Source organism: Anomaloglossus baeobatrachus, chromosome 3 (genome assembly GCF_048569485.1).
Source record: "Anomaloglossus baeobatrachus isolate aAnoBae1 chromosome 3, aAnoBae1.hap1, whole genome shotgun sequence".
Classification (NCBI taxonomy): domain Eukaryota; kingdom Metazoa; phylum Chordata; class Amphibia; order Anura; family Aromobatidae; genus Anomaloglossus; species Anomaloglossus baeobatrachus.
In genome coordinates, this window is record NC_134355.1 from 571,536,000 (window position 1) to 571,563,920 (window position 27,921).

At 43.9% G+C, this 27,921-nt stretch overlaps 1 protein-coding gene and 2 long non-coding RNA genes across 3 annotated transcripts in view; 2 read left to right on the top strand and 1 right to left on the bottom strand.

Annotated features, from left to right (window-relative positions):
- The window catches only part of SLC19A3 (solute carrier family 19 member 3), a 72,117-nt gene that overhangs the window by 35,591 nt on the left and 8,605 nt on the right, over positions 1–27,921 (bottom strand). The window lies entirely within an intron of this gene.
- On the top strand, positions 3,720–4,322 carry LOC142295580 (uncharacterized). Its single transcript, XR_012751494.1, has 4 exons — positions 3,720–3,789; positions 3,869–3,937; positions 4,072–4,143; positions 4,257–4,322. It is a non-coding gene; the product is annotated as an uncharacterized LOC142295580 (long non-coding RNA).
- On the top strand, positions 9,997–10,597 carry LOC142295579 (uncharacterized). Its single transcript, XR_012751493.1, has 4 exons — positions 9,997–10,066; positions 10,146–10,214; positions 10,349–10,420; positions 10,531–10,597. It is a non-coding gene; the product is annotated as an uncharacterized LOC142295579 (long non-coding RNA).

The following is a 27,921-nucleotide window of genomic DNA, read 5'->3' on the forward strand; positions in this document are numbered from 1 at the left end:
CTAAAAAATAAATCTAGATTTTAATTTTTATTATTTTGTTAGTATTTGTAAGTCCATATTTGTCTTTTAATACTTCCTGAATCCTTCTGGGCATGCTCTCTGTCACATTCAAGCACGTCTTGACCGATATCTGATCCCAGGTCTGTTCAACACGTTTCCAAAGTTCATACATACTTGTCGATTCCCTTGGGTATGTATACAGCTTTTCCTTCAACTCCACCCACAAGTGTTTGATTGGGTTGAGGTCTGGGGACTGTGGGGGCCAATCCAGCACCTCTATATGATTGTCATTGAACCATTTGTTCACCAATCGTGACCTATGCTTTTGGTCTTTGTACTGCTCGAACAGTACCGATAGTACTTGAGTGTATGAAGTTACTAGTCTTGCAGGATACTCATCTAATATATAAAGCTGAATGTGTGTATGTATGTGTGTATGTCCGGGATTAGCATCTGCACCGTTGCAGCTACAGCCACAAAATTTTTCACACTCACACGTCTGGACCCTGAGAGCGTCATAGGCTATGTTGTGAGGCAAAATTTTAACCCCGCGCGTTCCAATTTACCAATAAATTTTGCCCCTATCTACAAAATGGGGAAAAGTGAATGAAAAGTGTATCCGCACCGTCGCTTTTACAATCACGAAATTTTGCACAGACACCTCATGTGACCCAGGGAACGTCGTAGACTATGTTTTGACAGGAAAATTTAACCCCACACTTTACAGTTACTCTCCAAAAAACATGCCTCCATTAAAGTAAATGGAGCCTGGAACTACAGGTTATTAGTAGGAGCTGCTATAGGAACAAAAGACATTCATAGTTTAAGAAGCTTATATGTGAGGTAATAAGATGTTCGTGGGGAGACGGATAGAGAGAGACAGACAGAGAGAGAGAGACAGACAGGGAAAGAGACAGAGAAAAAGAGACAGACCTGGAAAGAGACAGACGGAGCCCATTACTTGGCCAGTTTAGTTAAATCTGTGTGGAATATCTGTGGTGTTGAAATATATGTTGTGAAATGCTTCTATTAGCTTAGTTTTTGCCTTTTAATAATTACATTTCTATCTATTTGTTTTGTGGTTTTTGTGTGCAGAATACATTTTTGTTAATACATTCTATTTTGTTAAAAGCAGTTATTAACCCGGGCGAAGCCGGGTAGTACAGCTAGTATATGTATAGTTGAAACCAGACGTTTACATACACTATCTAAAAAGACACATCTGCATATTTTTCCCTCACTATCTGACATAAGATCAAAACAAACCTTTCCCATTTTAGGTTAATTTGGATTACCGAAATGATTTATATTTGCCAAATGCCAGAATAATGAGAGAGAGAATGTTTTAAGGCATTTTTATTACTTTCTGCAAAGTCAAACATTTACATATATTTCATTAGTATTTGGTACCATTGGCCTTAAACTGTATGACTTGGGTCAAATATTTTGGATAGCCATAAACAAGTTTCTCACAATAGTTGGGAGGAAATTGGGTCCACTCCTACTGACAGAACTGGTGTAACTGAGCCATGTTTGTAGGTCGCGTTTTCAACTTTGCCCATAAGTGTTCAATAGGATTAAGATCAGGGTTTTGTGATGGCCACCCAAAACATTGACTTTGTTATCCTTAAGTCATTTTGTAACCAGTTTGGCAGTATGCTTTGGGTCATTGTCCATTTGGAAGACCCATTTCCACCCAAGCCTTAAGTACCTGGCTGATGTCTTGTTCCTTCAGTATTGCCACATAATCTTCTTTCTTCACGATGCCATCTATTTTGTGAGGTGCACCAGTACCTCATGCAGCAAAACAACCCCACAACATGATGCTGCCACCCTCCATGTTTCACAGTTGGGATGGTGTTCTTAAGGTCGCTTTACACGCTATGACATCGCTCAATCGATCTCGATCTCGTTGGGGTCACGGAATTTGTGACGCACATCCGGCCGCTTTAGCGATGTCATTGCGTGTGACACCTATGAGCGATTTTGCATTGTCGCAAAAACGGGCAAAATCGCTAATCGGTGACATGCCCCCCTATTCCCAATTATCGTTGCAGCTGCAGGTACCATGTTGTTCGTCGTTCCTGCGGCAGCACACATCGCTATGTGTGACACCACAGGAACGAGGAACCTCTCCTTACCTGCGGCCGCCAGCAATGAGGAAGGAAGGAGGTGGGCGGGATGTTACGTCCCGCTCATCTCCACCCCTCCGCTTCTATTGGGCGCCCGCTTAGTGACGTCGCTGTGACGCCGAACGAACCGCCCCCTTAAAAAGGAGGCGGTTCGCCGGTCACAGCGACATCGCTAGGCAGGTAAGTAGTGTGACGGGAAAACCACATAAACCAAACCTCAAAATAAATATCTTTATTAATAATATTGATTTAAAATATAGACACCATATGTGTATATATAAAACTAAAGAGAGGAAGGGGGGGGGGTCCTCAATGAGCGATAGGTTACCAAAGGGTATGATCAAGGGTCTCCCCTATAAGCACTGGAGCTAGGAAATGGGGGATATTTGACAAGAATTGTTACCAACGGGAAAATAATGCCTAACATTGTTGTACTCTCCTTAGCACGTTTGATCTATCATTGCTATTATCCCCCTCATTCCGTGGTCCTAATTGACCGTGGAATGCTTAAAGCTGATCAGGGATGAGGTTTATCCCCGCTTGTCGTATTGTGTATGCCTTACAATAGGCATTCTATAGTGTTAGACATATGGGGTGACTTCATATTTGTCAGTTAATCCAGCAAAATAGGCAGTTTAGTTTAACGCAGCGTCATTCCTGTGACGCATGATTTCGGGCACGTCCCTATTTGCATAAAGCGATTAGCATTTTCCCTGCTAAATCTGACTGAGAATAGGAGGTGGGTGTTAACGCAGTGTCATTCGCCACAGCGTCAATCATATGACGCATACTTCCGGGCAGGTCTTTCGTGCATAGGATGATTAGCATCTTCCCTGCCAAAATCGATTGGAAATAAGAGGTGGGCGTCACCAGTATGCCAAGAGTCACACTCTTGGTTCTGATAGGATCATTCTCCTTTCATCCTTTCAATCATTACGCAAACAGGAAGTGGGCGTGATCGTTCACAACATCAGGAGATCCTGTGTCTCCATAGGTCCCTTTTCCTGTCACTTTTAAAGTGAGCAGGGAAGGGATGATGACTCCGCCCCTAACTTCCGGGACGCGGCGATTTTAAATACCCCTTCATAGTAGATCCATGTGCAGGACACTGACAGCACTAGGATACAGGCAACATACTGGATTTCCAGCACCACTCCCTGCGTCTCAGATGTGTATCGGCACTCGGGACCTGGACAGGGTCTTTGCAGGTGGAGTGGTCTAGAGGACTTCTTTGGGTATGTACCTTCCTCCTAAACCAGGAGGGGCGAATGCTTTGTATGTTCATAAGGGGGCCCCCCATTGATACTGATTTAGTCTGCTTTTGTAGGTCTGACCTATAACAGGTGGGACCTCAGTACTTTTTTAATTCCTAGGACTAATAAGGAAGTCCTTTCATTACAGGCATATATTCTGCTCTCCCCTCTATCGGTGGCCTATCATTTATTGCTGACTGCAGCAGGTTGTTACATAGATGTTCCTCGGATGGTATCTTCTCTTTTGCAGGTATATTTTTTGTGATTTGAGGGTTTATGCATGACTGATATGTAAATGGGGGTATGATGGAGTCCCCTTTTTTTCACATCTAGGAGCCGTGTTATGAAAATTCTCCAGGGATCAGGCTGGAACTACTCCGACCCTGACATATTGGTGTCAAAGGGTAGATATAATGGCCTTTTGGGGTATGGCCCTCTGCTCCATCATGGCTCTAACAGGGATATTTTGATTGTACATTACAGATTCTCTCTTCATTTAAATTGGAGAATATAATACATCCGTTGGACCCCTGATCACTAAGGAACAATCAGGTTCTTTTTGCATCTTTTATCTTTTATTACCATCCACATTATAGTGATCCTATGTCATATGTGGTTTTCAAGAATTTACGCATGTTGATACACGAAATGGGGGTATGATGTAGACTCCTTTATTTTACATACAGGAACCCTGTGGTGAGAATTCTCCAGGAATTAGGCTGGAACAACCACTACCTTGACTCATTTGATGCAATAGGGTAGATATAATTGCCTCTATTTAAATAATTTTTATTTTTTTTTCTTTTTGGGGGGGGGATGGCCCCCTACTCCATCATGACTCTAATGGTGATATTTTGATTATACATCGCAGGTTCTCTATTCACGTGAATTGGAGACCAATACACATCCGTTGGGCCATGGTTCATTGAGGAGGAATCAGGTTCTTTCTATGTGTTTATTGCCATCCTTGTCGTAGTGACTCTGTGCAATCTGCATGCTGCCCTAAGGGACTTTTTCCTCTTCACTCTTTTTGTTTTGTAGTAAGTCCAAAGACATAACCCCTCTTATAAGTCCATTTATCCTGATGGAACAATAGGGGATCTTGTGAAAAAAAAGGATACAGTAATACCTGTCGCACCTATCCTGGTCAGAAGACTTATTGAGTCACTGGCTTTAACCATTTTCTAAGTAAGTCATCTTTGCTGCACACATTGGTTCAAGGAAGCATATTTAATCCTGAATTTGATTAGTGACACATGTCTGTCTTTCTTACAGGTGTCTTCTATCTTGTACCCCTGATGAACCCCCTTTCATTGCGTTAGAAGGGGGGGAAACGCGTCGGGAGGAGCTGCAGGAGCCTGCGTGGCAGACCCTGTCGCTCCCTTCTAACAAATATCAAGTTTTCAGATTGAATATCTATTCAGTGAAAAAACCTACATTTAACGCTATTGTGTATTACATGTAGTTTTGTCTTTAACACACTCTGCACCTGGATGTTGGTGGTGGACACAAGCCAGTTGGAAATAGGGATAGTGAGGGCTAGCCATCTGGAGCGGAGGGGGTCCTAAACATTATGACACCCTCCGCTGGTAGGAAGGGTCATTAAGAGATATAGCTTAGGTTCTATGAAACCCGATACCTACCACTGATCTATTACTCATTCTCTCACGCCTTTCTATTTTTCAACTAAGCTTCACTCACTTTGTATTTGTCTATTGTTGTTTGGAAGACATATGGTGTCTATATTTTAAATCAATATTATTAATAAAGATATTTATTTTGAGGTTTAGTTTATGTGGTTTTCTGGTCATCCTACCTCGAATTTCTATTATTTTGTGGTTTTACGTAATCTTAAATGGCAGGCTTTCTATCAGGACCAATCAATACCAACAGATGGTTGGATGACGCTGAAGAAGTGTTTTCAGATAAGGTGGTAGAAAGCCAAGGAACTGGGAAGGGCACCATTAGGAATCTCTTCTCTGAACTCTTAGACGTGTACAAACTTAACATAAAATCTTGGTGGGAAGTACAATCATTGGAACGATATATAAAGCAAAGGATTGTTCCCCGTGGCCTAAGAATCAATTTGATTCCCGCAGAACGGTCGAGAACCGAGAGACTCATTGGGAGGTGGGAGGAAGAGCTCACAAATTCCTCCATCAGGTTAATGACAATCCTCTTGGAGGAAGAGAAAATTACGCTGGAAAATAGTTCTAAAACTCTACAGAACTTAAGGGAAGAGGCAATTAAATTTAAGGGGGACCCTGAGTTTGTAACAAGAGAGACATCGTTGCAAGTCTCAGTGGATAAGTACCAACAAAATCTTAAGATTAGGAAACATAAGCATTTCCTAAGAGACTTGGGTGACTTCTCTGAGCAGAAGGAACCCCTTATTGGGGCTACTGGCCCCCCGGTTGACATTTCATCCTCTGACTGCTCTGATTCCGAATCCCAGGGACGACCTGAATTGAATAAGGGTAGAGGGAGAAGGAATAATCAGGGCAGATTCAACAATTGGGATAGGCAGGGTAATAGATATAGACAATGGGGTCGACCTTCTGGGAGATCTGGTTTGCCATTGCCCTATGGAGCACCCTATCAAAATGTAGTTCAACAAAGAACCATAGATTATGTAACCCCCCCTATGGTATCTCCTCCTGGACAATCTACTCCTCTAGGCCCACAACAAGGGGCATCTACTCATTTTTTAGGGGGACGAGATCCCTACAATCTACGACATCAAAATCAGAGAACTACCCGGAGAAAGTAGATCTCCATTCTGATGTAGAGAATCAGATTATTAATCTGTCTAGTTACTATCTGTCTAATATTGAGAGACGAGTCCTGGGTTATGGACTTTCCTTTGTTCCAACTGTCAGGTTTGACCCCTTCACTTGGGTGAAAGACATTGAATTGTTTCTTAGAAAGCTAAAATGGAAAAAATTCTTCGCACACAGTGATGAGGCTGAATGTGCACGTCTGGGCATCCCCCTTGAGATGCTAGAAGATGTTCGTTTACTATCTAGCTTGGGCGAGCTGAGCGGGGAGAACCTAGGATTAGGACCCTTTACCAATCTCAAGCCCAAAAATAAAAAGATGCCACCTAGTATGGACTTTAGCAGCCTTGATATTTTTTCCAAATTGGTGGAAAATGATCTCCGCGCCATTCAACCTAAATTGAGATCGGTTAAGCCCAATCTTACTATGGAGGAATGGCGGGCTTTGTCGGATTTGGAGAAAAACACACAGATTACCATTAAGCCATCCGATAAAGGTGGGAACCTGGTGGTAATGAATACTGTTGATTACCCAGGTATGTGTAAGAGAATTTTAGCGGATAAAACCACATATGAAATTCTCGCCAGGGACCCCACAGGGGAATATTTGGGAGAACTTCTAGCCCTCCTAAATGAAGCCCTGGAATCAAGACTTATCTCTGATAAAGAATTTGAATTTCTGTATCAGAAATTCCCTGTTTGCGCCACTTTTTATGCGATCCCTAAGATCCACAAGGGGCTGCACCGACTGAGGGGTCGCCCTATCGTTTCAGGAATCGACGCCATGGCCCAGAATTCCAGCATATACTTGGACACAATCCTGCGCCCCTTCGTTACTAGCTTGCCTTCATACATAAGGGATACTAGTGATCTCATATCCAAGCTAGAGGGCATTGTATTAGAACCAGATACCATACTAGCATCTATTGATGTAGAGCAGCTCTACAGTAGTATTCCTCACGACAAAGGATTGGAGGCGGTGCAATTCTACCTCTCCACGCGCAGAAACCAATGCCGCGAGCACAGCAGATTTATTACCAACTTGCTATGTTTCATTTTGACACACAACTACTTCTCTTTTGACGGCAAGATATACCACCAGCTCAGGGGCACGGCGATGGGGAGCCCTTGTGCTCCCACATACGCCAATATGTTCCTGGGCTGGTGGGAGGATACCCACGTGTTCGTGGATGGGGATGTCATCTTTTCCCCCCATATACAATTTTGGGGGCGATATATAGATGACATCCTCGTCCTCTGGACGGGCGGCGAGTCACTGTTTGTGCAATTTTTGGACAAATTGAACTCAAACAACATCGGTCTGAGATTCACCTTCGAGATGAGCTTCAGTTCCTTGGCATTCCTAGATTTGAAAATCACTAGGGACTTGGAAGGGAATTTAGCTACAACCATTTATAGAAAGCCTACAGCCACGAATAGTCTCCTGAGGTGGGAGAGCTACCACCCAGCACCCCTCAGGAGGGGTATCCCTAAGGGACAGTTTCTTCGATTAAGAAGAAACTGTTCCTCCCTCAGTGATTTTGAGGGTCAGGCACAAGAGATGAAAAGACGATTCCAGCAGAGAGGTTACCCACCAAGGGTTATTGAACCTGCGTATAAACATGCGCAGTTTCAGTCAAGGAGAGAATTACTTAGGCCAAAAGAAAAACTGGGCGACAATGAGACCACAAGATTGGTGGCTACATTCGACGACCAAAACCCTAGGGTTATGGAGATACTCAGACAGTATTGGCCCATTTTAAGATCAGACCCGGATATAGGTAAATACGTCTCTCCACACCCAAGTGTTACCTTTAGGAGGGGGAAATCCATTAGGGATCACCTCACGCACAGCCATTTCATACCCCCAAGAGGGGAGGGGACTTGGCTGGACCGAAAACCACAGGGGACCTTTAGGTGTGGTAGATGCAGTTACTGCATCTTCATAAATCAGACTAAAGAATTTTCCAATCTGGGGACTGGCAGGGTCTTTAAGATCAGAGACTTTGCCAATTGCAGGACCCAGGGGGTGGTCTATCTCTGTACTTGCAGCTGCCCCCTGGGATATGTTGGCAAAACCAGGAGGCAGCTGCGAGTGAGGATTGGAGAACACCTGGGTGACATCAGCCACAAAAGAGATACGGCCATCTCAAGGCATGTGAATGAGTACCACAATGGCGATACTAGAACCATCTCCTTTCAGGTCATAGAGGTGGTTAAAAAACCAGTACGTGGAGGAGATTGGGACAGAACCATCTTGCAACGTGAAGCAAGATGGATCTTTTTGCTGGGTGTAGTCTCCCCGGGGGGCTTGAATGAAAACATTAGTTATGTCAGCTTCATCTAATGGGAAAAAGGGTTGCTATAACTGATAGAAAGCCGTGATATTAAATTTTATGTGGGTCATCCATACCCACCTTGTTTCTTTTTCATGTTTGTACATATTATATCTAAATTTCCTTGGACCATATGTAGTGTGTGAGGGATTGGTGCTTTTATATATATACACATATAAAAATCAATAATATAAAACTAAAGAGAGGAAGGGGGGGGTCCTCAATGAGCGATAGGTTACCAAAGGGTATGATCAAGGGTCTCCCCTATAAGCACTGGAGCTAGGAAATGGGGGATATTTGACAAGAATTGTTACCAACGGGAAAATAATGCCTAACATTGTTGTACTATCCTTAGCACGTTTGATCTATCATTGCTATTATCCCCCTCATTCCGTGGTCCTAATTGACCGTGGAATGCTTAAAGCTGATCAGGGATGAGGTTTATCCCCGCTTGTCGTATTGTGTATGCCTTACAATAGGCATTCTATAGTGTTAGACATATGGGGTGACTTCATATTTGTCAGTTAATCCAGCAAAATAGGCAGTTTAGTTTAACGCAGCGTCATTCCTGTGACGCATGATTTCGGGCACGTCCCTATTTGCATAAAGCGATTAGCATTTTCCCTGCTAAATCTGACTGAGAATAGGAGGTGGGTGTTAACGCAGTGTCATTCGCCACAGCGTCAATCATATGACGCATACTTCCGGGCAGGTCTTTCGTGCATAGGATGATTAGCATCTTCCCTGCCAAAATCGATTGGAAATAAGAGGTGGGCGTCACCAGTATGCCAAGAGTCACACTCTTGGTTCTGATAGGATCATTCTCCTTTCATCCTTTCAATCATTACGCAAACAGGAAGTGGGCGTGATCGTTCACAACATCAGGAGATCCTGTGTCTCCATAGGTCCCTTTTCCTGTCACTTTTAAAGTGAGCAGGGAAGGGATGATGACTCCGCCCCTAACTTCCGGGACGCGGCGATTTTAAATACCCCTTCATAGTAGATCCATGTGCAGGACACTGACAGCACTAGGATACAGGCAACATACTGGATTTCCAGCACCACTCCCTGCGTCTCAGATGTGTATCGGCACTCGGGACCTGGACAGGGTCTTTGCAGGTGGAGTGGTCTAGAGGACTTCTTTGGGTATGTACCTTCCTCCTAAACCAGGAGGGGCGAATGCTTTGTATGTTCATAAGGGGGCCCCCCATTGATACTGATTTAGTCTGCTTTTGTAGGTCTGACCTATAACAGGTGGGACCTCAGTACTTTTTTAATTCCTAGGACTAATAAGGAAGTCCTTTCATTACAGGCATATATTCTGCTCTCCCCTCTATCGGTGGCCTATCATTTATTGCTGACTGCAGCAGGTTGTTACATAGATGTTCCTCGGATGGTATCTTCTCTTTTGCAGGTATATTTTTTGTGATTTGAGGGTTTATGCATGACTGATATGTAAATGGGGGTATGATGGAGTCCCCTTTTTTTCACATCTAGGAGCCGTGTTATGAAAATTCTCCAGGGATCAGGCTGGAACTACTCCGACCCTGACATATTGGTGTCAAAGGGTAGATATAATGGCCTTTTGGGGTATGGCCCTCTGCTCCATCATGGCTCTAACAGGGATATTTTGATTGTACATTACAGATTCTCTCTTCATTTAAATTGGAGAATATAATACATCCGTTGGACCCCTGATCACTAAGGAACAATCAGGTTCTTTTTGCATCTTTTATCTTTTATTACCATCCACATTATAGTGATCCTATGTCATATGTGGTTTTCAAGAATTTACGCATGTTGATACACGAAATGGGGGTATGATGTAGACTCCTTTATTTTACATACAGGAACCCTGTGGTGAGAATTCTCCAGGAATTAGGCTGGAACAACCACTACCTTGACTCATTTGATGCAATAGGGTAGATATAATTGCCTCTATTTAAATACATTTTTTTTTTTTCTTTTTGGGGGGGGATGGCCCCCTACTCCATCATGACTCTAATGGTGATATTTTGATTATACATCGCAGGTTCTCTATTCACGTGAATTGGAGACCAATACACATCCGTTGGGCCATGGTTCATTGAGGAGGAATCAGGTTCTTTCTATGTGTTTATTGCCATCCTTGTCGTAGTGACTCTGTGCAATCTGCATGTTGCCCTAAGGGACTTTTTCCTCTTCACTCTTTTTGTTTTGTAGTAAGTCCAAAGACATAACCCCTCTTATAAGTCCATTTATCCTGATGGAACAATAGGGGATCTTGTGAAAAAAAAGGATACAGTAATACCTGTCGCACCTATCCTGGTCAGAAGACTTATTGAGTCACTGGCTTTAACCATTTTCTAAGTAAGTCATCTTTGCTGCACACATTGGTTCAAGGAAGCATATTTAATCCTGAATTTGATTAGTGACACATGTCTGTCTTTCTTACAGGTGTCTTCTATCTTGTACCCCTGATGAACCCCCTTTCATTGCGTTAGAAGGGGGGGAAACGCGTCGGGAGGAGCTGCTGGAGCCTGCGTGGCAGACCCTGTCGCTCCCTTCTAACAAATATCAAGTTTTCAGATTGAATATCTATTCAGTGAAAAAACCTACATTTAACGCTATTGTGTATTACATGTAGTTTTGTCTTTAACACACTCTGCACCTGGATGTTGGTGGTGGACACAAGCCAGTTGGAAATAGGGATAGTGAGGGCTAGCCATCTGGAGCGGGGGGGGGTCCTAAACATTATGACACCCTCCGCTGGTAGGAAGGGTCATTAAGAGATATAGCTTAGGTTCTATGAAACCCGATACCTACCACTGATCTATTACTCATTCTCTCACGCCTTTCTATTTTTCAACTAAGCTTCACTCACTTTGTATTTGTCTATTGTTGTTTGGAAGACATATGGTGTCTATATTTTAAATCAATATTATTAATAAAGATATTTATTTTGAGGTTTAGTTTATGTGGTTTTCTGGTCATCCTACCTCGAATTTCTATTATTTTGTGGTTTTAAGTAGTGTGACGGGTCAGAACGATGTTGTGCGCCACGGGCAGCGATTTGCCTGTGTTGCACAACCGATGGGGGCGGGTACACACGCTGGCGATATTGGTAACGATATTGCAGCGTGTAAAGCGGCCTTCAAGCTTCAAAGCTTCTCCCTTTTTCTTTCAAACGTAACGATGGTCATTATGGCCAAACAGTTCAATTTTAGTTTCATCAGACCACAGGACATGTCTCCAAATATTAAGGTCTTTATTCCTGCGTGCATTTGCAAACATTAATTTGGCTTTTATGGGTTTTTTTGGAGTAATGGCTTCTTCCTGGCAGAGTGGCCTTTCAGCCCATGTTGATACAGTACTCATTTCACGGTTGATAATGACACGATCAGCTTCCGCCAGCATCTTCATAAGGTCTTTTGCTTTTGTTCTTGGGTTGATATGAACATGTGTAACCACAGCAAGTTCATCTCTGGTACACAGAACCCGTCTCCTTCCTGAGTTGTAAGATGGCTGGACATTCCCATCTTGTGTAAACTTGCATATAATTGTTTGTACAAATCAACGGGGCACCTTCAAGTATCTAAAAATTGCACCCAAGGTTGAACCAGACTTTTGTAAGTCCACAATTCTCCTCCTGAGATTTTGGCTGATTTCTTTTGACTTTCCCATGATGCTACACAAAGAAGCAGTGTGTTTCAGGTGTGCATTAAAATACATCCACAGGTGTGTCTCTAATTAAGTCAGCTGTTGCCAATAAACCAGATCAGAAGCTTCCAAAGACATGACATCATCATATGGGCTGTCCCACATTGTTTAAAGGTATAGTACTCTTAAGCGGACTTTACACGCTACGACATCGCTCAAGTGATCTCGTTTGGGATCACGGAATTTGTGACGCACATCCGGTCGCTTTAGCGATGCTGTTGCGTGTGACACCAATGAGCGATTTTTCATCGTTGCAAAAATGTGAAAAATCGCTCATCGGTGACATGGGGGTCCATTCTCAAATATCATTACTGCAGCAGTAACGAAGTTGTTCCTCATTCCTGCGGCAGCACACATCGCTCCGTGTGACACCACAGGAACGAAGAATCTCACCTTACCTGCGTCCCGGCCACAATGCGGAAGGAAGTAGGTGGGCGGGATGTTACATCCCGCTCATCTCCGCCCCTCCGCTTCTATTGGGCGGCGGTTCAGTGACGCTGCTGTGACGCTGAACGAACCGCCCCCATAGAAAGGAGGCGGTTCGCCCGTCACAGCGACGTCGCAGGGAAGGTAAGTCCGTGTGACGGGTCCGGGCGATGTGCGACATGGGCAGCGATTGGCCCGTGTCGCTCAACCGATGGGGGCGGGTACCCACGCTGGCGATATTGGTACCGATATCGCAGTGTGTAAAGCGGCCTTTAGTGTATCTAAACTTTTGACTTTGCATAAAGTAATAAAAATGCCTTAAAACATTCTCTCTCTCATTATTCTGGCATTTGGCAAATATAACGTAATAATTTTGGTAATCCTAATTGACATAAAATAAGAGGTTTATTCTGATAGTGAGAAAAACATGCATATGTGTCTTTTTAGATAGTGTATGTAAACTACTAGTTTCAACTGTAGCTCAGCATTGAGACCAGAATTGGGAGTAACCTTACAGACCTGCACATGGTGCGATGACAGGAGGATTTATATCCTGATCCGCAATAGGAATTCTTGATCCATCAAAACAGGATTATGGTGGCGACTAAATAGGAAAAGTCGGCCATACATGAATACCCTGTGATGGGAATCCTTTGATGAGCCTAATTGGGTGAGATCTTTCCATACTTTGAAACATGACCCATCATAATTTGAAAATGATGCTTTAGTGGTCTGAACTGATTAATATTGGATTTCACTTTGTTTGCATAAAATCCCGATTTCCCCGTTGTTTGAGGGTTGGTTCCCCTCACGGATGAGTACGGGATTTTGATATTGTTGTGAATACTACTATTCACAGGGATTGTTTGTTTGTCTTCTGTGCGGCACATGTATACTGGGCTTTGTTGTCCTTTGGTGTGACCCAACATACATGTTCATTTACGTTTTTATGTGACATTTTGTCACTTTTTAACTTTCACGCTTTTAAAAGTTAAGTTTTAGGAGTCTTTGTTCCAACCTTTGGATTTTGTATGTCTCCTTGACCCTATCTGCTACCTATTATATTCAGCATTGAGACCAAAATCAATCCAGGTGAAGTATCCAATATCTTTGACTGTGAAACAACTCCATATCATCAGGCTTCCTCCACTAAACTTGACAGTTCATTAAATTTCTCGATCCGTTAGCTCCTTTTTCCCTTTATTTCTTCCAGACCCTTTTGAACGCATCAGAGTCTAGTGTATTGACTTTCATCTCATCACCCCAAATCACTTGTATCCAATCTTCTATTATCCACTTTTCGTACCTTTTTGCTTGAGCCGGTGCTTCTTATCATGATATAGTAGTCGATAATCTAAGAAAAAGACTGATGGCACATCGTACCTTTCTAATGTGAACAGGTGCAAATTGAACATAAAACAAAGTAATAAAAAGGAGACAATTGCACTCTGTAGCACTAAGACATGTGGTACAATAAATATGGGAATATAGCACTATTACTATGAAAAACAAGTAAAAATTGAAATACCTGGCACACAAAAATGGCCAGTTTTATGTGAGCCCAACAGCCAATGGCAAGGTGACCTTAATTCTCCACTTGCAGGTTCCTGTCCCTAAGTGTCAATTTTTTCATTTATTTTCATAGCAGTAATGCATGTTTATATTCCAATATTCATTGTTCCACATATCTTAGCACTACAGAGTACAATTGTCTCCTTTTTGTTACTTTGTTGCATGTTCAGTTTGCACCTGTTCACATTAGAAAGTTAGGATGTGCCATCAGTTTTTTCATAGATTACAGGGTTATGCCTTCCGATTGAGCCCTCCTACTCTTCATCCTCTAGCGATTTTAATTCTCCATTTGCAGGTTCCTATCACCCCATAAATTGTAGGGTTTTTAACCCAAAGAGAGGCATTAGAGTAGGCAGGGACCCAACAAAAAGAGGTCACCTTGCCGATGGTTGTTGGGCCCACATAAAACTGGCCATTTTTGTGTGCTAATGTCTCAATTTTTACATGTTTTTTATAGCAGATATTGAAGTCAAGGCTTCTTCAACTTTTTTTGGGCCACCATTCCATATTTGTGTAATGTGCGTTGCACTGTGTTTGCCTGGACGTCTGAGAGCTCACCATTTTGAAACATACAAGCCACCTCCAGTGCTGTGTTTGTCACGCTAGAACTAATGGACCTTGTGATGAGCTAACTTTTTGACTCCCATATTTTGCCTGGACGTCCATCTTTTGGAGTTTGAATGGATAGACGTAATTCATTTCATATTCTTCAAACTGTTTTGGCACTGACATCTTGCAGTTTGGCAATTTTTTTTGCCGGAAGACCACGATTAATGAGCTGGATGATGCTGTTTCTCTAATCTTGAGAAATCTTCTTAATGGCTACTCCTCAATTTTAACTAGTGACCTTTTGCTTGGGAATCAACCTAATAACATATTGATCTATTAGGGAATGTGAGGACAGGTTGTAATTTGTAGTACACTGCAAGAAAAAGATTTTTCCACCACCAGGAGCTAAACAGTAACAATGCAGTGACATGACAAGAATCAGCATAAGTAATTGTGGCGCCCCTGAGGCTTCAGTCGCCACAGAGAATGCACCAAAATTTGGGTGTAATGCTAAACCCGGTTCCTGAGGAGGTCAGTCCCGGTTTACACACTCAAATACAGACCAACTTGCCCTGTTCCTACTGGGGACTGAGCTAGGGTAGGGTGATAAAGGGGTTCCCGACAGAGAGGCATTTACAGGATGCCCTCAACAGCCACTAGCTTAGGAGCTGGGAGGGGGAGGTGCAGCCAGCAGGAGGAGTCAGGAGTCAACACAACAGTCTAGGATAGTTCTCTAGCAGGAGATTAAGGGAGCAGGCGTGCCTCACAGGTGCTCCAGTGGGAAGGAGAAGGTGACACGGTTGCCGTGGGGAGAGTGAATCTGCTCCACTCGGAACCGACTCCACGCAGGGTGGCAGGACCCTAGGGAAGATCATACTTCACATTTGTTTTCCAGAATCTGCCTGGACCGGGAAAGTTTCAAGCTTCCCCGACCACACAGCGCCCGACAGCACAGTGCTAGAGAGGATCCGGGGTCTCGCATCAAGCTGGATCCCACATCGGAACCGCGGCACCTGCAGGTAGGGACAAGAGTACATCTTGTGAAACCCAGGGTCCCCTCATAGCTTCAAGCCAGGGGATCCACAGACAGGCGTTATAAGGAGGGAACCCACCGAACACCAAACCTGAGTGATCTCTAAAGGGATTCGGGTTCGACGAAGCCCATCATAGCAAGTGACCGGTATTACCTGGGTGCACGGCACAGCACTAAAAGTGAGTAAACAATCTGGAACTGCAGCCATAGACTCAGACTCTTTATTACCAGTATTGCTGCTCCAAGCCGCCATTACTACTCCCCTCATCATCCTCCCCAGGGCCTGCTTCACCTGTGGGGAGCGATACCTCCCATAGGTGCTACTACCATCCGCCCCAGAGGACAGAAACAGCAGCGACGGCCTATTCCCTAGCCACATACCACAGGTGGCGTCAAGACAAACACCTCACTACTACCCCATCATCCTTCCCCAGCCATTTCCTGTACACCTCGGAGCAACGGAGTTGGGCTAGGCCGCTTGTGACAACGACAGTCGACGGCCCGGCAACGAGTAGGTTAAAAGCACCTGCCCCGTGGGGTGCTACATAATCATGCTAAATAGTTGTAAATCAAAATTCTATCTTGTGACATTCCCACTCTCATCTTGGGGGACTTTAACATCCCCATTGATGAACCACATTCACCATCTGCCACTCATCTTCTGTCCCTAACCTCCTCTCTAGTAGTAAAGGATCTCAATAGAACAGACCTTTTCAAATGCAAAAAAATCGACAGTAAGAAACATCTTGACAAAATAACATTTGCTACGGCTTATTCCCCGCAATTCAATGATATTGTAAAAATCATCAGAAAATACTTACCTCTTTTATATCAAGATAACAACTTAAGTCAAATCCTTACTAGCTATTCCATCAATTTTGTTGCTAAACAGGCTCTCAATTTATCAAATCTGTTGGCTCCCAGTTTTGTTGCCAGCAAAGACTCACAGAATACTAATAAAAACAACAAAAATTGGCTCTCATGTACTGGGTTCTACAGCTGTGGTCACAATCAGTGTATTTCTTGCAAGCATGTCAAAAAAAAGTAAAACGTTTACTTCTATCACCACCGGTCTATCCTATGACATAAAAGATTTTATTAATTGTAACACACCAAATGTCATCTATCTGATTGAATGCACGGCCTGCAGAATCCAGTACGTGGGATGCACTAGTGGCCCGTTGAAAAAACGCATCAGACGGCACATGTCCGATCCGTCAAATTTAGCGGCTGTTAATGTATCTGCGGTCACTAGACATTTTGTTTCTATACACAATAGGAACCTTGATTCGCTTATCTTTTCTGGTATTGAGAAAGTCTACAAACCGTTGAGAGGGGGTGACCATCGTAGAAAAATTTTCAACAGGGAGTCTTTTTGGATTTTCAAATTGGGTACTCGGGTTCCACATGGTATGAATTTTAGAAAATACCTCATCATACAGTATTCATAAGGAGTTATTCCTCTCCATTCCCCCTTCAGGGTTTTTTGATTTTGTTTCCCCCCCCCTTCTCCTTCTCTCTTGGATCTAATAATAAAATAATTATATTAAAAAAAAAAAAAAAAAAAAAAGACATATAAAAAATTATATCCAGTTTTTGTCAACCTAGTATTTGATCCAATAATAGATAGTGAGAAGAAGGTGAGATAGGGATGTTTTTGGGGAGAGGAAGGGGAAAAAGAGAATAAAGGAGAAAAGAGAGAGAAATGTTTTTTTGGTTTTTTTTTCCCTCATGCATCGTGTGACTACATCCTCCTTGCATGCATGGGTTTTTGCTTTTGTTTTTTACTGGATCTTCCTCCTATGTATCCATTTTTATTTTAATTATTCTCATAGACTGCCACATTGTGTAGTTTTTTATTTTTTGTCTCAATTATGTCTTGTTACATATGTTTGCACACATTCACTTTGAATGGACTGGTAACACATATTCCTTAATTAGAGCACTTGCTCTGATGACGTGGTGTGCATGTGGTTTTAAATCACCTCCACTGGAGACCTTCCTTCATTCCATGACTAAGACCTCTACTGGTCGAAACATGTAGGAATTTTTCCTCTGTCCGTGGATTACTTTTTCTTGTTCCCCCCACATAGTGCTCCGTATTTTTGTATTTTAATTTTGATACAATAAAGTTTGGAGTTTTATCACTCGAGTCTCCTTGCCAAGGCGCTGGATTTGCTTTTGTTTTTGCACCGTATGTTCCTGCCTAAGTCCGGGCGTTTTCCTGCGCGCCGCCGGCTTTCCATGGAGTGAAGAGGGGTGAGCTGGAACTCTTTTCTATTTATTCTAACCTCCTCTCTCAGCCTTTCACAGTTTACTAACTGTCCTATGGATGAAGATGGGAATGCGATGAACCTGATCTTCTCCCGGCTCTGCTCAGGGCATGATTTTACTATCTCCACTCTGCCTCTTTTTGACCACAATCTTCTTTTCTTCTCTTTCAATAACTTTCGTCATGCTCAGGACACCCTCATTTACCGCACATACATCTATGTGCCATCAATACCCAGTGACTTATGAACAATCTGCAGTCATCATTGGCCCCAATCTCTTCTCTCTTTGAAACATTTTACTAAAACACTGGAGTTTCCTTGATGAAGATGCACCCCCTACACCCAGAACATCCCGACACAGACTGCGCAACCCTGGCACATGCTGCAAACACAATTTCTTCAGCGATGCTCCAGATTTTTTCAGGATCAGTAAAGAAAATCACTTTTGTCTGAATATTTTATGCATTATAAGTTTATGCTTAAACGTATAACTATACCCTTCACCTCTCCAAACAAGACTACTTTAAAGGTGGCTTTACACGCTACGACATCGCTAAAGCGATGTCGTTGGGGGTCATGGATTTTGTGACGCACATCCAACAGCGTTAGCGATGTCATTGTGACACCTATTAGCGATTTTGAATCGTTGCAAAAACGTTCAAAATCGCTAATCGGTGACATCCCCCCCTAATCTCAATTATCGTTGCTGCTGCAGTAACGATGTTGTTCATCGTTTCTGCGGCAGCACACATCGCTATGTGTGACACCGCAGGAACGAGGAACCTCTCCTTACCTGCGTCCCACCAGCAATGAGGAAGGAAGGTGGTGGGCGGGATGTTCGTCCCACTCATCTCCGCCCCTACGCTTTGATTGGGCGGCCGCTTAGTGACGTTGCTGTGATGTCGCGGTGATGCCGAACGCACCTCCCCCTTGAGGGAGGGAATGTTCGGCAGTCACAGCGACGTCGCAGAGCAGGTATGTGCGTGTGACGCTGCCGTAGCGATAATGTTCACTACAGCAGCGATCACCACATATCGTTACACAACGATGGGGGCGGGTGCTATCGTGCTCGACATTGCTAGCAATTGCTAGCGATGTTGTAGCGTGTAAAGCGGCCCTAGCAACCTTATCAAATAAATAGTTTCCATGACTAAGACCTCTACTGGTCGAAACATGTAGGAATTTTTCCTCTGTCCGTGGATTACTTTTTCTTGTCCCCCCACATAGTGGTCTGTATTTTTGTATTTTAATTTTGATACAATAAAGTTTGGAGTTTTATCACTTGAGTCTCCTTGCCAAGGCGCTGGATTTGCTTTTGTTTTAACAACTTTATCACCCCAACAATCCTAAACGCTCTTGGGTAACACGGCGAGAAAAAGCAAGGAGCAGGGTAACATCTTCTTTTGTGGCTACACTTTATTTTTATCTTTTGTGTTCCCCCTATTTCCTCAGATTGTAAGCTTGTGAGCAGGGCCCTCACTCCTCTTAGGCTGCTTTCACACATCCGGTTTTTGCTATCAGGCACAATCCGGCGAAATGCGGATAAAACAGATCCGACGCCGGATCCGTTTTATTCCCCATTGACTTGTATTAGCGCCAGATTGTGCCGGATGGTCTTGCGTTGCATGCGGCGTCCTCCGGATCTGGCAAAATTTCTTCATCCAGCTGCCGGAAAGGACACAGCATAGAACCTTTTTTTGTCTCCGGCAAAAAAACGGTCCACGCCCGGATCTGGCGCCATCTGGCATGTTGTATATGGAAGCCTATGGCTGCCGGATCCGTTGTCATCCGGCATATGACGGAATCTAACGACGGATCCGGTCTTTTGAACTGAGCATGCTCAGTATCACAACGGATCTGTAAAAAAAAAAAACGGAAAGAACGCATGGAACAAACTGATGCGACGGATCCGTTTTTTCGCCGAATCCATCGCATCAGTTTTTTTTGCAGGATCGTGCCTGATGGCAAAAAACTGATGTGTGAAAGTAGCCTTAGTATGCATTGTGTTGAACTATATGTTACTCTGTGAAGTCTTGTTTGTATAAGTACCTTCTGAATTGTAAAGTGCTGAGTAATATGTTGGTGTTAGGCCCCTTTCACACGTCAGTGATTCTGGTACGTTTGTGCTTTTTTTTAAACGTACCAGAATTACTGACATACGCAGACTCATTATAATGAATGGGTCTGCTCACACGTCAGTGATTTTTCACTGCACGTGTCTCCGTGCAGCGTACCCGCGTGTGCGTGATTGCTGCACGGAGACATGTCCATTTTTTTCTGGCATCACTGATGTTCCACGGACCACGCAGTGGTGTGGTCCGTGAAACACGTGCCAGAAAAAACGTGCATTTAAAATAATAAACATTTTAACTCACCCGGCGTCCAGCGATGTCCTCTGCAGCCCGTCCTCCCTGCTGCTTCTGAGCCGGCTCATTATTGTCGCGCATATTCATTATGCGCGACACAGCCGACCCGGAAGCAGCTCCTGCAGGGGTCACCGCCGGCCGGATGCTGCACCGCGGGAGCGATCAGCACCATGGAGAGCGGGAGCGGGCGCAGGTGAGTGAATCTCTAAGTGTAATCACGGGCCACGGAGAACGGAGCCCGGATTGCACTTAGACAACCCACGTGTGCCGTGATTTTTGGCACACGCAGGGACATGTGCGTGTTTTACACGCCAGTGAAAAACGTCTGTGTTTTTCACTGACGTGTGAAACGGGCCTTATAGAAAGAAATAAAAATTATTATAAATCCCCTACTGGTTTTGGTTCCTGTAATGCCAAGATGTCAACATGAAAGGAGCCCTAAACTGAGCTACGTCATCATTTGAGCAATGTCTGTTAGTAAACGCTTTCCTTTTCTTCTCTTTTTATTGTCTCACTATTTAAGGCTATGTGCCCACGGGACTCTGTACCTGCGGATTTTGTCGTGGAAAACCTGCGGATTTTTCTGGATTTTCCAGATAAATCTGCAGGTTTTAGCATGTACAGACACTCCCCATGTTACCCTATGGGACATGGGGAGTGTCTGTGTCCACGCTGCGGAAAGTGCGGCTGCGGAATCTCCTGCGGAGATCCCGCAGCCGCACCTAACTGCATGTCAATTATTCATGCGGATTTACTTGCGGAGATCCCGGCCCTCCTCTATGGAGATAGAGGCCGGGACGTCCGCAGGTAAATCGCGTGAAACTCCGCATGTTTCCCGCAGCTATTCCGCTTGAATCTCGCAGCTAAAAATAGCTGCGGATACCGGCAGGCAGCTGTGGGAAACATGCGCTCGTACCTGCGGATACATCCGCAGGTACGAGCGCCCGTGGGGTCATAGCCTAAGTGTTCTTTGTGCACAAATGTTCTAATTTGGTCTTAAGATACCGTCAGACTAAGCGACGCTGACCTGGCAGGGATCGCTGGAGCGTCGCTACATGGTCACTGGTGAGCTGTCAAACAGGCAGATCTCACCAGCGACCAGCCCTCAGCCACCAGCGACGCGTGGAAGCGATGCTGCGCTTGGTAACTAAGGTAAATATCGGGTAACCAAGCGGTTGGTTACCAAATATTTACCTTGGTTACCAGCGCACACCGCTTAGAGCTGGCTCCCTGCACTCGTAGCCAGAGTACACATCGGGTTAATAAGCAAACAGCTTTGCTTATTTACCCGATGTGTACTCTGGCTACGAGTGCAGGGAGCAGGGGGCCGGCACTGACAGCCTGAGAGCGGCGTACGCTAATAACCAAGGTAAATATCGGGTAACCATGCAAAGTGCTTCGCTTGGTTACCCGATATTTACCTTGGTTACAGCTTACCGCAGGCTGCCAGAAGGCGGCTCCCTGCACATTCAGTTCGTTGCTTTCTCGCTGTAACACACAGCGATGTGTGCTTCACAGCGGGAGAGCAACAACTAAAAAATGGTCCAGGACATTCAGCAACAACCGGCGACCTCACAGCAGGGGCCAGGTTGTTGCAGGATGTCACACACAGCAACATCGCTAGCAAGATCGCTGTTACGGCACAAACCGTGACTCAGCAGCGATGTTGCTAGCGATGTCGCTTAGTGAGATGTGGCCTTTAGATGTAATGACAAATATTTGAAGTGATTCATGCCATTTTCACTTATTTCCCAACAATACAAAGTTACCAGCATGGGATTTGGAGATATTGTATCATGTTTGCTACCTGATGCCAGGAATTCCTGCTCTGTGAACATTTACACTTTTCATTTAGGACAAAGAGAACAACACATTACTTTTTGAATAGTTATCCAGCCTTGTTTGAGATTTAGCTCCAAATTCTGGGTCATTTGGTTGACAGTGACATTTTGTTAGATGATATCTTGATAACATTCTAAAAATACTGTCTGCATTTTTTCATACACTAATTATATTGTGAGAAAACAAGTTGATGGCTCTATTGTGTATTATTTAGATGATATTCTACAACTAGCTGAGGTGGAGAACACCATCTAGATTCACTTTAAAAAAATAAATGACTCAGAGGGTGTATCCCTTTAATTTACCATTCCATAAATAAGTTAAAGTTGTTTCCTGGTTGGAATTTAGGGTGGTTCCAAATAGGAAGATATTTTATATAGGGAAATGTCATAAGCATCCACCCTCCTAAGTCGTTTATATAGTCATGCAGGTCATAGAAAGTCAAATAAAATAATACCTTCATATATGTGACATGATGTTTCATCCCAGAGAAATCCACATTTTTCTTAATGTGTAAATGAGTGTAGCATAGCGTCCCTGCGCTACTTGCTCTCTCTCCTTGCAGAGACACGCTGTCACTCACCACCATGGTTGACTCCCTTTCCGCTGCCCGGTGTCCCAGCACTACTTCATATGAGTGCAATCTCCTTCCCACTCCTGGAGTCCTAGAGTCTGTGCACGCATCACAGGTCCTCCGGGAGTGCTCCTACGGCATGTGCGCTCACCGCTGCCCTTTTATTAAAGGGCCAGAGAGCCACTCCTAGGAAGTGCCTCTCAGTATATTGCTGAGAGGCACTGGGTATTTCAGGCACGCTCCCACTAGGGAAGGGGCCTGTTCAAAGCCTTCTGATCAGTGTTAGTCAGTTGTGTTCTGTATAGCTTGTTATCAGGCCAACTGCCCGTCCTGTTCTATTCTGCCTGTACCTGGTTCCAGCCCATCCTGCTATGTTAGCACCTGGTTCCAGTCCTGTCCTACCCATATCTGGTTCCAGCCCTGTTGGCACCTGGTTCCAGTCCTGTCTTACCCGTACCTGGTTCCAGCCCATCCTGCCCCATTTGGCCCCTGGTTACAGTCCTGTCCTACCCATACTTTTTTTCCATATGTAATAGTAGCAATGAATCTAGCTCACCATTTCTGTAGCAGTGTCCTTGTGAAAATGTGATGTCCTGTGTACTTTAAATTCTCAAGAAATAAAGAAGCAACAGTTCATTTAAGCTGGACCTGCTCTTTTGACACCTGGTTCCAGCCCGTCCTGCTTTGTTTGGCACCTGGTTCCAGTCCTGTCCTTCCCCTACCTGGTTCTAGCCCATACTGCCCTGTTGGCATCTGGTTCCAGGCCTTTCCTACCCGTACTTGGTTCCTGTTCATCCTGCCCTGTTCGTGCTAGAGACTCTGCCTGTCTGTCCTGGCCGTGCCATCTGCCTTACTAGTGACTCTGCCTGTGTCATCTGCCTCAGCTACCCTGGTGGCCCCTATTCACACTAGAGACTCAGCCTTGTCTGCTCTTGTGTCCGCTCCTGCCTTGGGGATCAGCTACCGGGACTGTGTCTTTACCCCACTAAAGGGTAGGCTCTGGGTTTCCCTGTGGTCCAGTGGGTCCATTTTCGCTCACAATGGTAAGCATTACAATGAGCTGTTAAGGTCTCGGGACTGGACACAAATCTTCCAAAAAATCAGCCTCCACAGCTTATTTTAAATGAAAGGGGATGTTGTCAGTGAGATATGTAATGACTGACAGTCTGCTCTCCTGATTTGACTGCAGAGATCCATTGGGTTACTTTTGTAACGCAACAACTACTTTGACATCATGACTTAAGATCTTTTAAGGCCGAGTCAAACAGCTATGTAATGTATTGACTGAGTTTTCAGTAAGCTTGTACTGGGGTTACCTTGTGGCTTCTGAAGTTTGCTTCACCATCCATTTCTCTCAGCCATTCATTCATCTCTTAAGCAAACTCCTGTTTATCAACTCTTTGCATTCACTTCCAAAATCACACCTGCTAATGCTTAATTTAAGCATGACAAACTCTTCTCTTGTGCTGTTCACACTACTACCCATTTGTAACTTTTTTTTTATCTTATCTGCAAGCAAGTATTCAGTTTATCTCTACTGCCTGCAGTTAACCATTTCTTTGCTTATTGCCTGCATCCCTGTCAAGGATCATTTGTCTGCTGAGACAATACATCTCTGTCTCTGATAGTGATGGGCTGACTCGCAGATAACCGGGGCTGAAGGGTCTAACTGGGTTAAAAAAAACATTGGCTGCAGTCAGATGTGCCCCCACCCTGAGTGACAACGTGTCAGCTGACTGCTTCCAATCACAGACACTGTGTGCGTCTATCTGGGTATAAAAATAAAACAACTGGTGTAGGGCCCCCTTATACTATGATACCCAGCACAGATAAAGCCCATGGCTACAGGCTGCAGCCCTCCACACACGCTTATCTTGGCTGTGTATCAAAATAAAAGGAACCGCATTTTTAAAAAGAAAATAAAAGATTAAAATCATTTAAAAAAACAGCGTGTGATCCCCCCTAAGCGCTCCTGAGAGCCCTACTGCGCATGTGCGGGCCACGGGAACTAGAAGATGGGCAAAGCAGCATAGAGCAGATAGTGACATCAAGGAAATGTCAGCGCCCCTGCCACACAGGGAGTGGGGGTGCTGACAGGTGAACAGGAGGGACCCGGACATAGGCAGCGGGGATAAAGGAGGTGAGTTGGAGGAGCATTGGTACTTCTGGGCTGGGAATCGCAACAACGTAACACTGGTCAAGAGACTCACAGCCAGTCCTTTCATCATAGTCCTTGTGCGGAAAATGAGAAACACGGATGTGTAAACCCAGAATAAGGATGTTGGGGTTAGCTACATTTGCAAGACTTTCAGACCCAATGCTCCCTGTTATGAAGTGGTTAAACAACAAATCCATAGTATCTGTACCAAGGCAAAGGTGAACACCAGTGAATGCATGAAACAAACTGCAATTTCAATATGTGAAGGATTATGTAATTTTGCTGACTAACTGCAGCCAACAATGTTCTCAGTATCAGGTCCTTTATCTCTGAAGTAATTTTTATTTTAATATTCCAGTGTTAACCGTTGAACTAAGAATTTCCTATACTGTGCTTACAACCTGTAATAAGTAACTTACACTGAGTTTGCCCAGCAGCTCATTAGAAAGTATGCAACTTGATAAGTTACATAGGGTGGAAATAATCAATGTTCATAATAAGGTCATCTGTAGCCTTAAAAACTTGCTTTGCTAGGATGATATTTACATAAATTTAGGACAGCTTTGTCACTTTACCAGTTCTGGGTTAAGCAATTAACTTCCTGCTATTCCCAGATACCTGCTAATTTGAACAGCTTGTGGTTTGAGGGGTAGGGAACTGTATGGGACTTGCGACCCTCACCGAGAGCTGAATGTGACTGTAATGGTCAGGAAGGTTGAAGACCTCTGTTTTATAGCACAGGCATAGGAGGTCACAGCACATAGCTCATTTCACATAGGCAAAAAAAGGCCAAATTTGGATTGTGTTGATACTACTGCACTATTGTTGCACACTAAAAATGGGAATGGCACTCCGTGAATGATGCTCCCAAGATTCAACTCAGAAAGGGAGTTGCAGAAGCGGCATAGTTATGTGTGTGAATTAATTGATCCATGTTATACTGTAGCAATAGTTCCTTAATAACAGCATTTTTTAAAATCCTTATACACTGAAGTAGTGCCTGCGTTCCTGCACCACTCACCCTCCTCCGTGCTCCTCACTCACCGCCGCGGCCGGCACGCACCACGCTGCACAGTTTTCCCGCGGTCCTCCACTTGGGTGTTTTTTGCTCCTCTCCCCTAAGACCTGTGCACGCCGCACAGGCCCACAAGGTATGCTCCTAGGGCGTGTGCCCGCATTGCTGCCCTTCTCTTAAAGGGCCAGCACATCATTCCCTGGCAGTGCTTCTCAGTCTATCACTGAGAGGCCCTGGGTACTTAAAGGGAACCAATCACAAGGATTTTCGTATGTAAGCTAAAGCTACACTGGCACTATCAGGCTGATTCTCTACATATCTGTAGTGGTCAGCTCAGATGTTTAGATTTTGACATCCAAAAAAGTAAAGTTTATAAAATTAGCTGCTTCCTGAGTGGCAGTTGGAATACAGCAGATAATATATCCATAGTTATTCCCTCCGTCTGATAGAATTAGCATAAGTATTATACAAACAATCAACTTTGTCTGTTGCAGGACCTGTGTGAGGTCGCCATTTTCTAAGAGCCGTACTTGTTTATATTTTTGGGATATGGAGCTGTTGGTTAGGGCTTGTTTTTTTGCATCCCAAGCCAATGTTTTTATTGATATCGTTTTGGGGAAGATGTGATGCTTTGGCATTTAGATTTTTTTTGCTGTTATGCCGTTTACTGATCAGATTATTTTATTTTATAATTTGATAGATTAGAATTTTACAAACGCAGCAATACCAAATATGTTTATTTTTTAACATTTTTATTCTTAATTTTTAATGGGACAAAAGTGAATGATTTTAACTTTTTGATTTTTTTCAGATTTTTTTTTAAAACATTTTACCTAAGCTACTGCAAAGCCCTACACATGAGTTAAGAGACATAGATAATCAAGAGAAGTATACTACATTTCTAATTGGAGGCACTTATTATTATTATTATTATTACTACTACACCTACTACATATTGGGATAGGACCTTGGAGATGCGAATACCCATTTAAATGTTCAAATGCCCCCAAAAGTTCTTTTATGAATTTAAGGGGAGCAAAATATATGAAATCAATAACAAAAATAAATTAAAAGCAAGTGTAAAAAATAAATTTAAAAAACGTTGCTGCCAATTAAAATTGTTGCACTAGCTTGTCCCTGTCAATAAAAAAAGTGATATTTAAAACCCTCACCGTGGCCCTGATCCACTCTCGCCTTGACTACTGTAACTCTCTATTAATTGGTCTCCCCCTAACTGGACTCTCTCCTCTACAGTCCATCCTTAATGCAGCAGCCAGGGTCACCTATCTGGCTAACCGCTACTCGGATGCCTCTGCTCTGTGCCAGTCCTTGCACTGGCTGCCCATATATCACAGGATCCAATTCAAACTGCTTGTTCTCACCCACAAAGCTCTCCACAGTGCGGCACCCCCCTACATCTCCACCCTCCTCTCTGTCTATCATCCCACCCGTTCTCTGCGCTCTGCAAATGACTTTTGACTAACATCCACACTAATTCGAACCTCCCACTCCCGAATCCAAGACTTCTTCCGAGCTGCACCAAACCTCTGGAACGCTCTACCCCAAGAAGTTAGGACAAATCACCACTTACTCCGCTTCAGACTCTCCCTAAAAACGCATCTTTTTAGGGCGGCCTATCACACTTTCTAGCCAAACTAATTTCACCTAATCCCTCTACAACGTCTCAGAACATAACCCCACGTCAAACTCCATGGCACCCAAATGCATCTCAAGGCTCTGGCCAACTGGTCCAGGAAGCCATTATCTATCCCCCATGAGATGGCTGGATTGTCATTGTAAATAAGCACTTGTACCTTTCCCCTCCCCCCATCTCATTGTAGATTGTAAGCTCTCACGAGCAGGGTTGCCATTTTTCCCTTTAAATATTGTATCTTCTATAATTGTTACTTGTTTGT